Source organism: Fomitiporia mediterranea (genome assembly GCF_000271605.1).
Source record: "Fomitiporia mediterranea MF3/22 unplaced genomic scaffold FOMMEscaffold_3, whole genome shotgun sequence".
In the NCBI taxonomy this organism is placed as follows: domain Eukaryota; kingdom Fungi; phylum Basidiomycota; class Agaricomycetes; order Hymenochaetales; family Hymenochaetaceae; genus Fomitiporia; species Fomitiporia mediterranea.
Genome location: NW_006760388.1, coordinates 3,666,998 through 3,677,993, shown reverse-complemented (window position 1 = coordinate 3,677,993; position 10,996 = coordinate 3,666,998).

Sequence of the window (10,996 nt, the reverse complement as noted above, 5' to 3'; positions counted from 1 at the left end):
GATTCTTCTCTTCACACTTTATCCAAGTCTAAATCTGTACAATCTGACCTGCTACTTCTGTGTTCCAAGATCTTAGAATGTTTGGAATGTTACCTAGCCCTGTTCACCACTCAGTAGTTTGTCTGTAGTATCAAGCAGGGATAGCCTCAGCTGAGTTCACAGCTGAGGACATGAGTCTGTCCTTGTTGAAAGAGAGAGGTTAATGAGGAAATGTTAGTGTATATACTTACCCTCTTGGACAACAAGGCTGTACAAGCTGTATGTTCTCTTCAGAACAAGCAGTAGTTCATCTGAGGACATTCTGGGCACTAGCTCCAGGTCCCTGTCCTCTTGGCTCCCTTCTTAGGATCCTACCAGATCTGAACAACAGTTCTAGTAGACAGTAGATACACTAGTTCATACATTAATAAGGCCTTTGTGTAGGAACACTACCTCCCTACTCAATGTGTTCCACTTCCAATCCTAGTATACAATACAGACAGAACCCTGAACCAGAATAGTTGGATCACTAAGTTTGTCCAACTACAGATGACTATTCAGGATTATAAGGAAAGTATTGAGTTCAGAGTTACTAACCTTGGAAAGACAGACATCTTTATCAGATTCGAATGGCTCAAGGCTCACAACCCTACTATTGACTGGTTAGAGCAGACACTTGTGTTCAATTAGTGTCCTGAGTCTTGTGGCTACCTTGTACTACTGTTCTGAGTAGATACAAATACTTCTAATGTTACTGACAGTTCTAATAAAGGTGACTAGTTGTTCTTCTTTGACTAGGATAGATATGTGGATACATATTCTAGTCAAGACAGAATAGAGTTGTTCTGAGGGGGTTCTAGACTGGTTCTGTCTCAGATATCCTTCAGATTGACTCTACTCCAGAATGCACACAGACCCAGCCTGCCAGATTTCATCTGAGAGTTCCTCAAAGTCTTTAGTAAAGAGGAATTCAACCAGCTTCCTAAACACTGTCCCTAGGACTATACAATTGAATTGACTAAGGGTTTCTAACCTAAGGATTGTAAGGTCTACCTGCTCAACAGAGACAAGCAGGAGGTGCTTGACAAGTTCCTTCAGGAAAATCTTTGGAACAACTGGATCCAACCCTTAAAGTCCTCTATAGCCTCCCCTTTCTTCTTTGTCAAAAAGAAAGATAGGAAGCTCTGTCTAGTCTAGGATTATTATTGTCTTAATAAGGGTACTGTCAAAAACAAGTACCTGCTTCCCCTAATTCAGGAGCTCATTAATAAGATGCATACATCCAGGGTTTTTACTAAGTTGGACATTTGATAAGGATATAATAATATTTGGATCCAAGACAGAGATGAGTGGAAGGCTGTGTTCTGAACCAATTACAGATTGTACAAACTGACTGTAATGTTCTTCAGACTAACTAACTCACTTACAACATTCTAGTCATTCATGAATCACATTCTTACAGATCTGATTGACTCAGAGCATGTTAGTGTGTATCTGGATAACATTCTGATCTTCACCCAGACAGTCAAGCACTATTACTAACTGATCTGAGCAGTTCTACAACAGCTCTAAGATAATAAACTGTTCCTCTAAGAAGTAAAGTACTCTTTTGTACAGGAGTCAGTGGATTATCTAGGCTTTGTGATTGGTAGAGGAGAGGTCTGTATGGATCCAGCAAAGGTAACTACAGTTTGGAACTGGCTACAACCTCAGAACCTGAAACAGGTCCAAGCATTCCTTAGGTTTGTAAACTACTACTAATGCTTCATTCAAGGCTTTAGTACTATTGTCTGGCCCCTTCACAATCTCACCAGCAAAGATGTTCCTTAACAATGGGAGGATCAGTAGCAGTCTGTGTTTGAGTCCCTAAAGCAGGCCATTACTAGCAAGCCTGTATTAGTAGTTCTGACAGTTGTAGACAAGTTCCAAGTTGAAGCCAACTCTTCCAACTTTGCAAATGGAGCAGTACTGTCCTAGTTCATTGACAGAAAGTAGTGTCTAATAGTGTTCTGATCAGAATCCCTCTCTGTAACAGAACAGAACTACCCTATCTATGACAAGGAACTCCTTGCAATTGTCTGTTCCCTAGAGGAGTAGTGTCAATATCTCCTCAGTACTATACAGAAGTTTGAAATTTGGAGTAATCACCTTAATCTCCAGTACTTCCAGGCACCCTAGAAGCTCAACTGCTACCAAGCCTGCTGGATGTTAGAACTGTAGGACTTTGACTTTGTGCTGACCCACAAACCCAGAACACAAATGACAAAAACTGATTTACTCTTAAGATAAGCAGGTCATGAAAGGGGAGAGAATGATAATGAAAATCTTGTTCTCCTAGACAATTCCTGTTTCATGTCTGAGACAATCTAAGAGATCTGACTCAAATCTGAGGATGTTGACTTTGTCACTCACATACAGTAAGCTCTGAGACATACACAGGACCAGGTTATAGTGAAGCAACTAGAGAAGCAGGCTAGGGATTGGGAGGAGGATGAGGATGGACAGGTTTACTAGGAAGGCCAACTGTACATTCTGAAGGATCAGAAACTGTAGGAGGACATTGTCTGAGCTCATTACAACAATCTGACTGTAGGACATCTGGGCCAACACAAAACACAGAAACTCATTACTCAGAACTACTAGTAGCCCAGAATGTAGAGGGAAATCCTGAAGTACATGACTGGTTGTAATATGTGTCAACAGACTAAGGCCTACTAGACAAGGGTTTGGGCTCCCCTACATCTGTATTGGATCCTGGATCACTCTTAGGAAGAAGTCTTGGTGGACCTGATTAGTAAGCTACTCAAGTCTTAGGGTTACAACACTATCTGTATGATTGTCAACCAATTCTCTAAGCAAGTCTATACAGTTCCAACCTGAACAGAACTCACTTCTGAAGGTATAGTATACATTTATTAGAATCATGTCTTCTAGTTGTACAGACTCCCTTGGAAGCTCATTCATGATTGTAGACCACAATTTGAGTTGAAATTCATACAGGACTTGTATACACTTCTTAGAATTCAAGGGAACCCTTCTACTACCTATCACTTGCAGACTGACAGTCAAACTGAGTGAGTCAATCAGGAGATCAAGCTCTACCTCTGAATGTTCATCAATCATTAGTAATCAGATTGGTCTGAATGGCTAGCTCTGACAGAATTTGTACACAATAACTGGCAACACTCTGTAACAGGACAGTCCCTGTTCTTCCTCAATTATAGGAGACATCTGTACCAGGGGACAGTTCCAAACTGGAACAGTAGTTCTGAATCTGTAACAGACTTTGTAGAACAGATACACAGAACTAGGGAGGACACACAAGCTCTTTTGGAAAAGGCAGTACAGGTCATAAAGCAGAACTATGATCAGAAGAGGTCTGTAGCCAAGGATTACCAGCCTAGTGACAAAGTTATGCTAGAAGCCACTAACCTGACTACAGATTGCCTAATGAAGAAGTTAGACAACAAGCACTTCAGACCCTTTGTTATTAAAAAGAAGGTCAGTACCTCTACCTACAAACTCTAACTTCTAGCAACATGGAAGCACATACACCCAGTGTTTAACAAGGTTCTACTGTCTTGATACTATAATCTGGGTTTTCCTTTACAACAAAGACCCCTACTACCTCTACTAGAACTCATCAGTTCTGAACCAGAATACAAAGTAGAGTATGTAGTAGATGCTAAGCTAGTGTGTAGGAAGCTCAAGTTCCTTATTTACTAGAAGGGATACTCAGTTGAAGAACACACTTGGGAACCTGCTAAGAATCTCACCCATACTACTAAGGCAATCTAAGACTTCTATCAACTTCATCCAGGTGCTCTGTATCAACTCTGCCTCACAGATTTCCAAACCCTACTGTTCCAACCTATGCCTGAGCCACTGACCAAGCCTAATACTCACCAATCAGGACAATTGGTTTTAGAGGGGGGGTAATGTTACAGTTCTCTACTCTTGTACCTTCAGTTCTGAGGGTTCTGTACCCTTCTGTACCAGAACTCAGGATTTCTGTCCCTCAGGAGCACTGTCTATAGACTATATGTGTACTGACTCTTACCACTACCCTTCCTTACTTCATCATTCCATTCCTTTGACCACCCCTTCATTCTTTGTATCATTCTATAGTCTCTTACCCTTTGTCCACCCCTTCATTCTTTGTACCTTTATCTTTGACATTCCTTTCTTTCATTCTTCATAGCTTATCATTCTTAGTGACTCATACTCCCTGAGTACTCTTGTGTAGTTTAGTATATATAGGTGTACAAGATCAGACTAGTCCTGTAGTCTTGATCTTGTCTACTCTAGGTAGTCCTGTACTCTTAGGCTCACTCTATATACTCTACTCTTGTCCCACTCTCTCTCTCTGCCTGTTCTGCAAGTTCTGACTATGTTCTAGTGCTTACATTCTGTATTTCTGTTGTGTAGGATAGTTGTAGCCTGGGTCCCCTTACTGAGCCTTCAGGTCCCCTCTACACTGTTGCTGACAACCTTCTCTAAAAGAGCTTGTGTGTCCTCCCTAGTTCTGTACATCTGTTCTACAAAGTCTGTTGTGGATTCAGAACTACTGTTCCAGTTCAGAACTGTCCCTTAGTACAAATGTCTCCTATGATTAAGGAAGAACAGGGACTGTCCTGTTATAGAGTGTTACTAGTTATTGTGTACAAATTCTGTCAGAGCTAACCATTCAGACCAATCTGATTACTAATGATTAATGAACATCTAAAGGTAGAGCTTGATCTTCTGATTGACTCACTCAGTTTGACTATCAGTCTGTAAGTAATAGATAGTAGAAGGGTTCCCTTCAATTCTAAGAAGTACATACAAGTCCTATATGAATTTTGACTCAAATTACAGTCTACAATTGTGAATGAGCTTCTAAGAGAGTCTGTGTAACTAGAAGACATGATCCTGATAAATACATACTATGTCTTCAGAAGTGAGTTCTGTTTGAGTCAGAACTGTGTAGACTTGCTTAGAGAATCAGTTGACAATTATACAGATAGTGTTGTAACCCTAAGACTCAGGTAGTTTACTAATCAGGTCTACTGAGACTTCTTCCTAAGAGTGATCTAGAATCTGATACAGATGTAGGGGAGCCTAAACCCTTGTCTGGTAGGCCTTAGTCTGTTAGCACATATTGTAACCAGTTACATACTTTAGGATTTCCCTCTACATTCCTAGCTACTAGTAGTTCCAAGTAATGAGTTCCTGTGTTTTGTGTTAGCCTAAATGTTCTACAGTCAGATTGTTGTAATAAGCTTAAACAATGTCCTCCTACAGCTTCTAATCCTTTAGAACATACAGTTGGCCTTCCTAGTAAACCTGTCTATCCTTATCCTCCTCCTAATCCCTAGCCTGCTTCTCTAGCTACTTTACTACAACCTAGTCCTGTGTGTGTCTTAGAGCTTACTGTATGTAAGTGACAAAGTCAACATTCTTGGATTTGAGTTGGATCTCTTAGATTGTCTCAGACACAAAACAGGAATTGTCTAGGAGAACAAGATTTTTGTTATTATTCTCCCCCCTTTTATAACCTACTTGTCTTGAGAGTAAATCAGCTTTTGTTATTTGTATTCTAGGTTTGTAAGTCAGTACAAAGTTGTAGTTCTACAGTTCTAATATCTAGTAGGCTTAGTAGTAGTTAAGCTTCTGAGGCACCTGGAAGTACTAGAGATTAAGGTGATTACTCTAAATCTTAAACTTCTATACAGTACTAAGGAGATATTAATACTACTCCTTTAGGGAACAGACAATTGTAAGGAGTTCCTTGTTATAGATAGGGTAGTTCTGTTCTGTTATAGAGAGGGATTCTAATCAGAACACTATTAGACACTACTTTCTGTCAATAAACTAGGACAGTACTACTCTATTTGTAAAGTCAGAAGAGTTGGCTTCAACTTGGAACTTGTCTACAACTGTTAGAACTACTAATACAGGCTTACTAGTAATAGCCTACTTGAGGGACTTGAATACAGACTGTTACTAATCATCCTATTACTAAGGAGTATCTTTGCTGGTGAGATTGTAAAGGGGTCAGACAATAGTACTAAAGTCTTGAATGAAGCATTAGTAGTAGTTTACAAACCTAAGGAATGCTTGAACCTGTTTCAGGTTCTAAGGTTGTAGCCAGTTCTAAACTACAGTTACCTTTGTCAGATTCATACAGACCTCTCCTCCACCAATTATGAAGCCTAGATAATCTACTGACTCTTGTGTAAAAGAGTACTTTACTTCTTAGAGGAACAGTTTATTATCTTAGAGTTGTTGTAGAACTACTTGGATCAGTCAGTAATAGTGCTTGACTGTCTGAGTGAAGATCAGAATGTTGTCCAGATACACACTAACATGCTCTGAGTTAATCAGATCTGTAAGAATGTGATTCATGAATGACTAGAATGTTGTAAGTGAGTTGGTTAGTCTGAAGAACATTATAGTTAGTTTGTACAACCTACAATTAGTTTAGAATACAGTCTTCTACTCATCTCTGTCTTGGATCCAAATATTATAATATTCTTATCAAATGTCCAACTTAGTAAAAACCCTGAATGTATACATCTTATTAATGAGCTCCTGAATCAGGAGAAGTGGGTACTTGTTTTTAACAGTACCCTTATTAAGACAATAATAATTCTAGACTGGGTAGAGCTTCTCATCTTTCTTTTTGACAAAGAAGAAAGGGGAGGCCATAGAGGACTTTGAGGGTTGGATCTGGCCATTCTGAAGATTTTCCTAAAGGAACTCATCAAGTGCCTCCTGCTTGTCTCTGTTGAGTAGGTAGACCTTACAATCCTTAGGTTGGAAACTCTTAGTCAATTCAATTGTATAGTTCTAGGGATAGTGTTTAGGAAGCTAGTCAAATTCCTCTTTACTAAAGACTTTAGAGAACTCTCAGACAAAATCTGGTAGGCTAGGTCTACATACATTCTAGAGTAGAGTTGTTCTAAGAGGGTTCTAGACTGGTTCTGTCTTAGACATCCTTCAGATTGACTCTGTTCCACCTTGACTAGAATATGTGTCTATATATTTATCCTAGTTAAAGAAGAACAACTAATCACCTTCATTAGAACTGTTAGTAACATTAGAAGTGTCTGTATCTACTCAGAACAGTAGTATAAGGTAGTTATAAGACTTAGAACACTAATCAAATACAAGTGTCTACTCTAACTAGTTAATAGTAGGGTTGTAAGCCTTGAGCCATTCAAATCTGATAAAGACATCTGTCTTTCTAAGGTTAGTGACTCTAAACTCAATACTTTCCTCATAATCCTGAATGGTCATCTGTAGTTGGACAAACTTAGTGATCCAACCATTCTGGTTCAGAGTTCTGTCTGTATTGTATACTAGGATTGGAAGTAGAATGTGTTAAGTAGGGAGGTAGTGTTCCTACACAAAAGCCTTATTAATACACAAACTAGTGTATTTACTATCTACTAGAGTCATTGTTCAGATCTGGGAGGATCCTAAGAAGGGAGCCAAGAGGATAGGGACCTAGAGCTAGTGTTTAGAACATTCTCTAATAAACTGTTACTTGTTCTGAAGGGAATGTACAGCTTGTACAGTCTTGTTGTCTGAAAGGGTAAGTATATGTACTAACATTTCCTTATTAACCTCTCTCTTTTAACAAGGACAGACCTATGTTCTCAGCTGTGAACTCAGCTAAGACTATCCCTACTTAATACTATAGACAAACTACTAAGTAGTGAATAGGGCTAGGTAGTGTTCTGAATGTTCTAAGATCTTAGAACATAAAAGTAGTAGGTTAGATTGTGTAGATTTAGACTCAGATGAAGTATAAAGAGAAGAATCAAAAGAATCAGAAGAAATAGGAGAACTATCTACTTTTGTTTTCAACTTTTTTCTTTCTAATAAATAATTTTATTAATTTATTTTTTCTACTTTTTCTACTTTTTCTACTTTTCTTACTTTATTTACTTCTAATCCTACAGTGTCTATTAAATCAAAAGTAACTATTAAAAAATCTGAGTCATAGCCCTTCAGTACTGTATTCACTGTTAGGCCTCTACAAAATCCTAGAGTACATAGTCAGAGTCTAGGAGTTCTAAGGTGACTTCTGGATTTGTAGAAAAGGCTTCTTACTACAAATCCTGCTTGTCACTCATTATTACTCTAATGATCTGATAAATATACTATTACTTCTACAGACAGTCCTTAATCTGGTGCCCTGACTTTCTGTAGGCAAAGTATGCTCCTTACTTTCAGGCTTCTCTAATGTCTATTAGAACAGATTGATTACAAATTATAGACAGATTGATCTGAGGGCTCAGAACTGTCAGAGCTAGACACATGTGTAAGCATTCTACACAGACTTAATGTATTTGAGCCACAGCTTGGTTGAAGGAAATGGTGTACATCTTCTACTCAGTGTAAGTGACCAGTTCTAGTGTTATTCTAAGAATCTTATTAACTAGTTCTGGGTGAAGAGCTTTCTCAAGCATTCTAATAAGGACATTATTGAACCTGAGCACAAATCCTGCCTTCTAGGCCAGAATATCAAACTCCTGAAAGAAAGCATTGGTAGAATGTTTGTTCTGTTATAGAGACACAAGCTTGTTCTACACATTACACTTCTTATTCAAATTGATAAAGGAAGTACAGAGCTACTCTATGAATTCTAAGTATGACTCATTGTTCTGAAGTTAGATCAGGCTTCTGATCTGATGTCCTTCAATCCAGTTCTAAGCCTAGGTGGCTGTATTACCTTCCTTTATGAAGGAGAGGATGAATAGGACACAATTGAGATCTAAGGATAGATTAGTTAAAGTAGTAACCACATATAGTTTGACTTAGTACTAGAAGTCCTCAAAGTGCTACTCATTAAAGTCTGAAGGGTAGGCTACATACACTTTCTTTCTAGAACAGGTTGCACCTTCTGGAACAATTAGAATGGGTTCTAAAGGGGCTGAGAGCATGTAGTTAGTAAAGGCCTTTTAGATGAAGGTCTACATATATTAAGCTAGTTCTACTCATAACTACTAATCTGGTAGAACAGTAGGGGTAGTAGTTAGTATAGGAGGGTTTATGTTTACACTACAAAGGAATTGGCACTAAACTAAAAGGGGTAATAAATAGGAGAAGGGTGACAAAAGTTTAAGAGGGTTTAGAAAGTTTAAAATTTAAAAATGTAGAAGGGTTAGGACAAAGAAAAGAGATTAACACAATGGCAAGTACTGATACTCAAAACATAGGAGAGTTGTAGGGTAGTAATAGGTAGTCTTAATCTGATGTTAGTAACAGTATAGAGGGGACCTAAAGGCTTAGTAAGGGGACTCAGGCTACAACTATCCTACACAACAGAAATACAGAATACAAGTACTAGAACATAGTCAGAACTTGTAGAACAGGCAGAGAGAGAGAGTGAGACAAGAGTAGAGTATATAGAGTGAGCCTAAGAGTACAGGACTACCTAAAGTAGACAAGATCAAGACTACAGAACTAGTCTGATCTTGTATGCTTATATATACTAAACTATACAAGAGTACTCAGAAAGTATAAGCTACTAAGAATGATGAGCTACAAAGAATGAAAGAAAGAAAGGTCAAAGATAAAGGTACAAAGAATGAAGGGATAGACAAAGGGTAAGAGACTATAGAATGAACAAAGAATGAAGGGGTGGTTAAAGGAATGGAATGATGAAGTAAGGAAGGGTAGTAGTAAGAGTTAGTATGTATATAGTCCCTAGACAGTGCCTCTGAGGGACAGAAGTCCTGAGTTCCAGTATAGAAGGGTGCAGAACCCTCAGAACTGAAGGTACAAGAGTGGAGAATTGTAACAGTTCTACAATTTCTACTTTCATTAGATTATAACTAGAATCCTTTAGGATAACTGTTTAACTTTTTATATTAATAATAATCTGATTCTTCTAGAGAAAGAGTGTACTAAGAATCATTTCATTATACAAGTTATTAACTATACAAGCTTTTACAACCTTTAACATTCATTTCTAATCTGCTGACTGTACCTATAGCTTCACCTACTCTGTAATCTGTTTCCCTGACTCTTTTACTGATTTGATTGTTAGAGTCATAATAATGTGTTTCTTAAGTAGAAATTACTTAAGACACATCTGGAACACTAGTTTCTTATTAATCAGAACTGTAGAACAACTAGAGTCAATTATAGGTTGGATCTGAATCAGAGTAGAACTGTCTTCTATAAGAATACAATAGTCTGGAAATAGGAGGGAGTCAGAAATTAGAATGTACTTGGATTTGTCTCTACTTGTAAGTTCTAACACTATAGACTACTCTGTTTGTACAAGAGTAGCAGACTTCTACTTTAGATGTAGGGACTCAATATATACTTCTATAATAGGGACTATGTCTTCTAGTTTGGGCAGACCTGTTAGGCAACTGTTTCTCCTATAATCTACAAAGGGTTTATAGTATTAGAAACATTCCTAGTTCTTTATTAGAAGCTAGTACTCTGTATAGAATAAGCTAATACACTTTATAGTACTTCCTAAGACAGTCTTTAGACTAACTGTTGTAAGGATAACCTTTCCTGTGTACTACTTCTCCTAATCCTTCTTCTAGGCCTGTTCTACTGTAAGTATTACTTTTACACTATTATAAACCTTTGTACAGTCTACTTTTAACTGTTCTACCAGTTTATACACATGTTCTAACTACTTATAAAGTCTAGCACAATCTGTTACTTCTTTTCTTAGAACTGGTTCTAGAGTCAGGAGGTAATCTGTAGAATTAGGAATCTGACTATTTACTAAGGTCACTATATACAACCTTTCTGTATATGTTACAAACTGTTTAGAATGTATTAGAACTAAATTTACAAGTGTAAGACAAAGCTTGAACTAAAGGTCTGAGTGTAGGTTAGCTTTGAGAAGTTTGTAAAGCTTATTAGGATTAAGGTGCTAATCTTCTAAAAGACTAAAGTTGATCCTAGTAACCTGTAGCTACTATTCTCAGAAGTTACAACTATCTTACTATGTTACTAGTAGCTTGTTCTAGATTTGTACTATCTAGTTTGTAGGAAG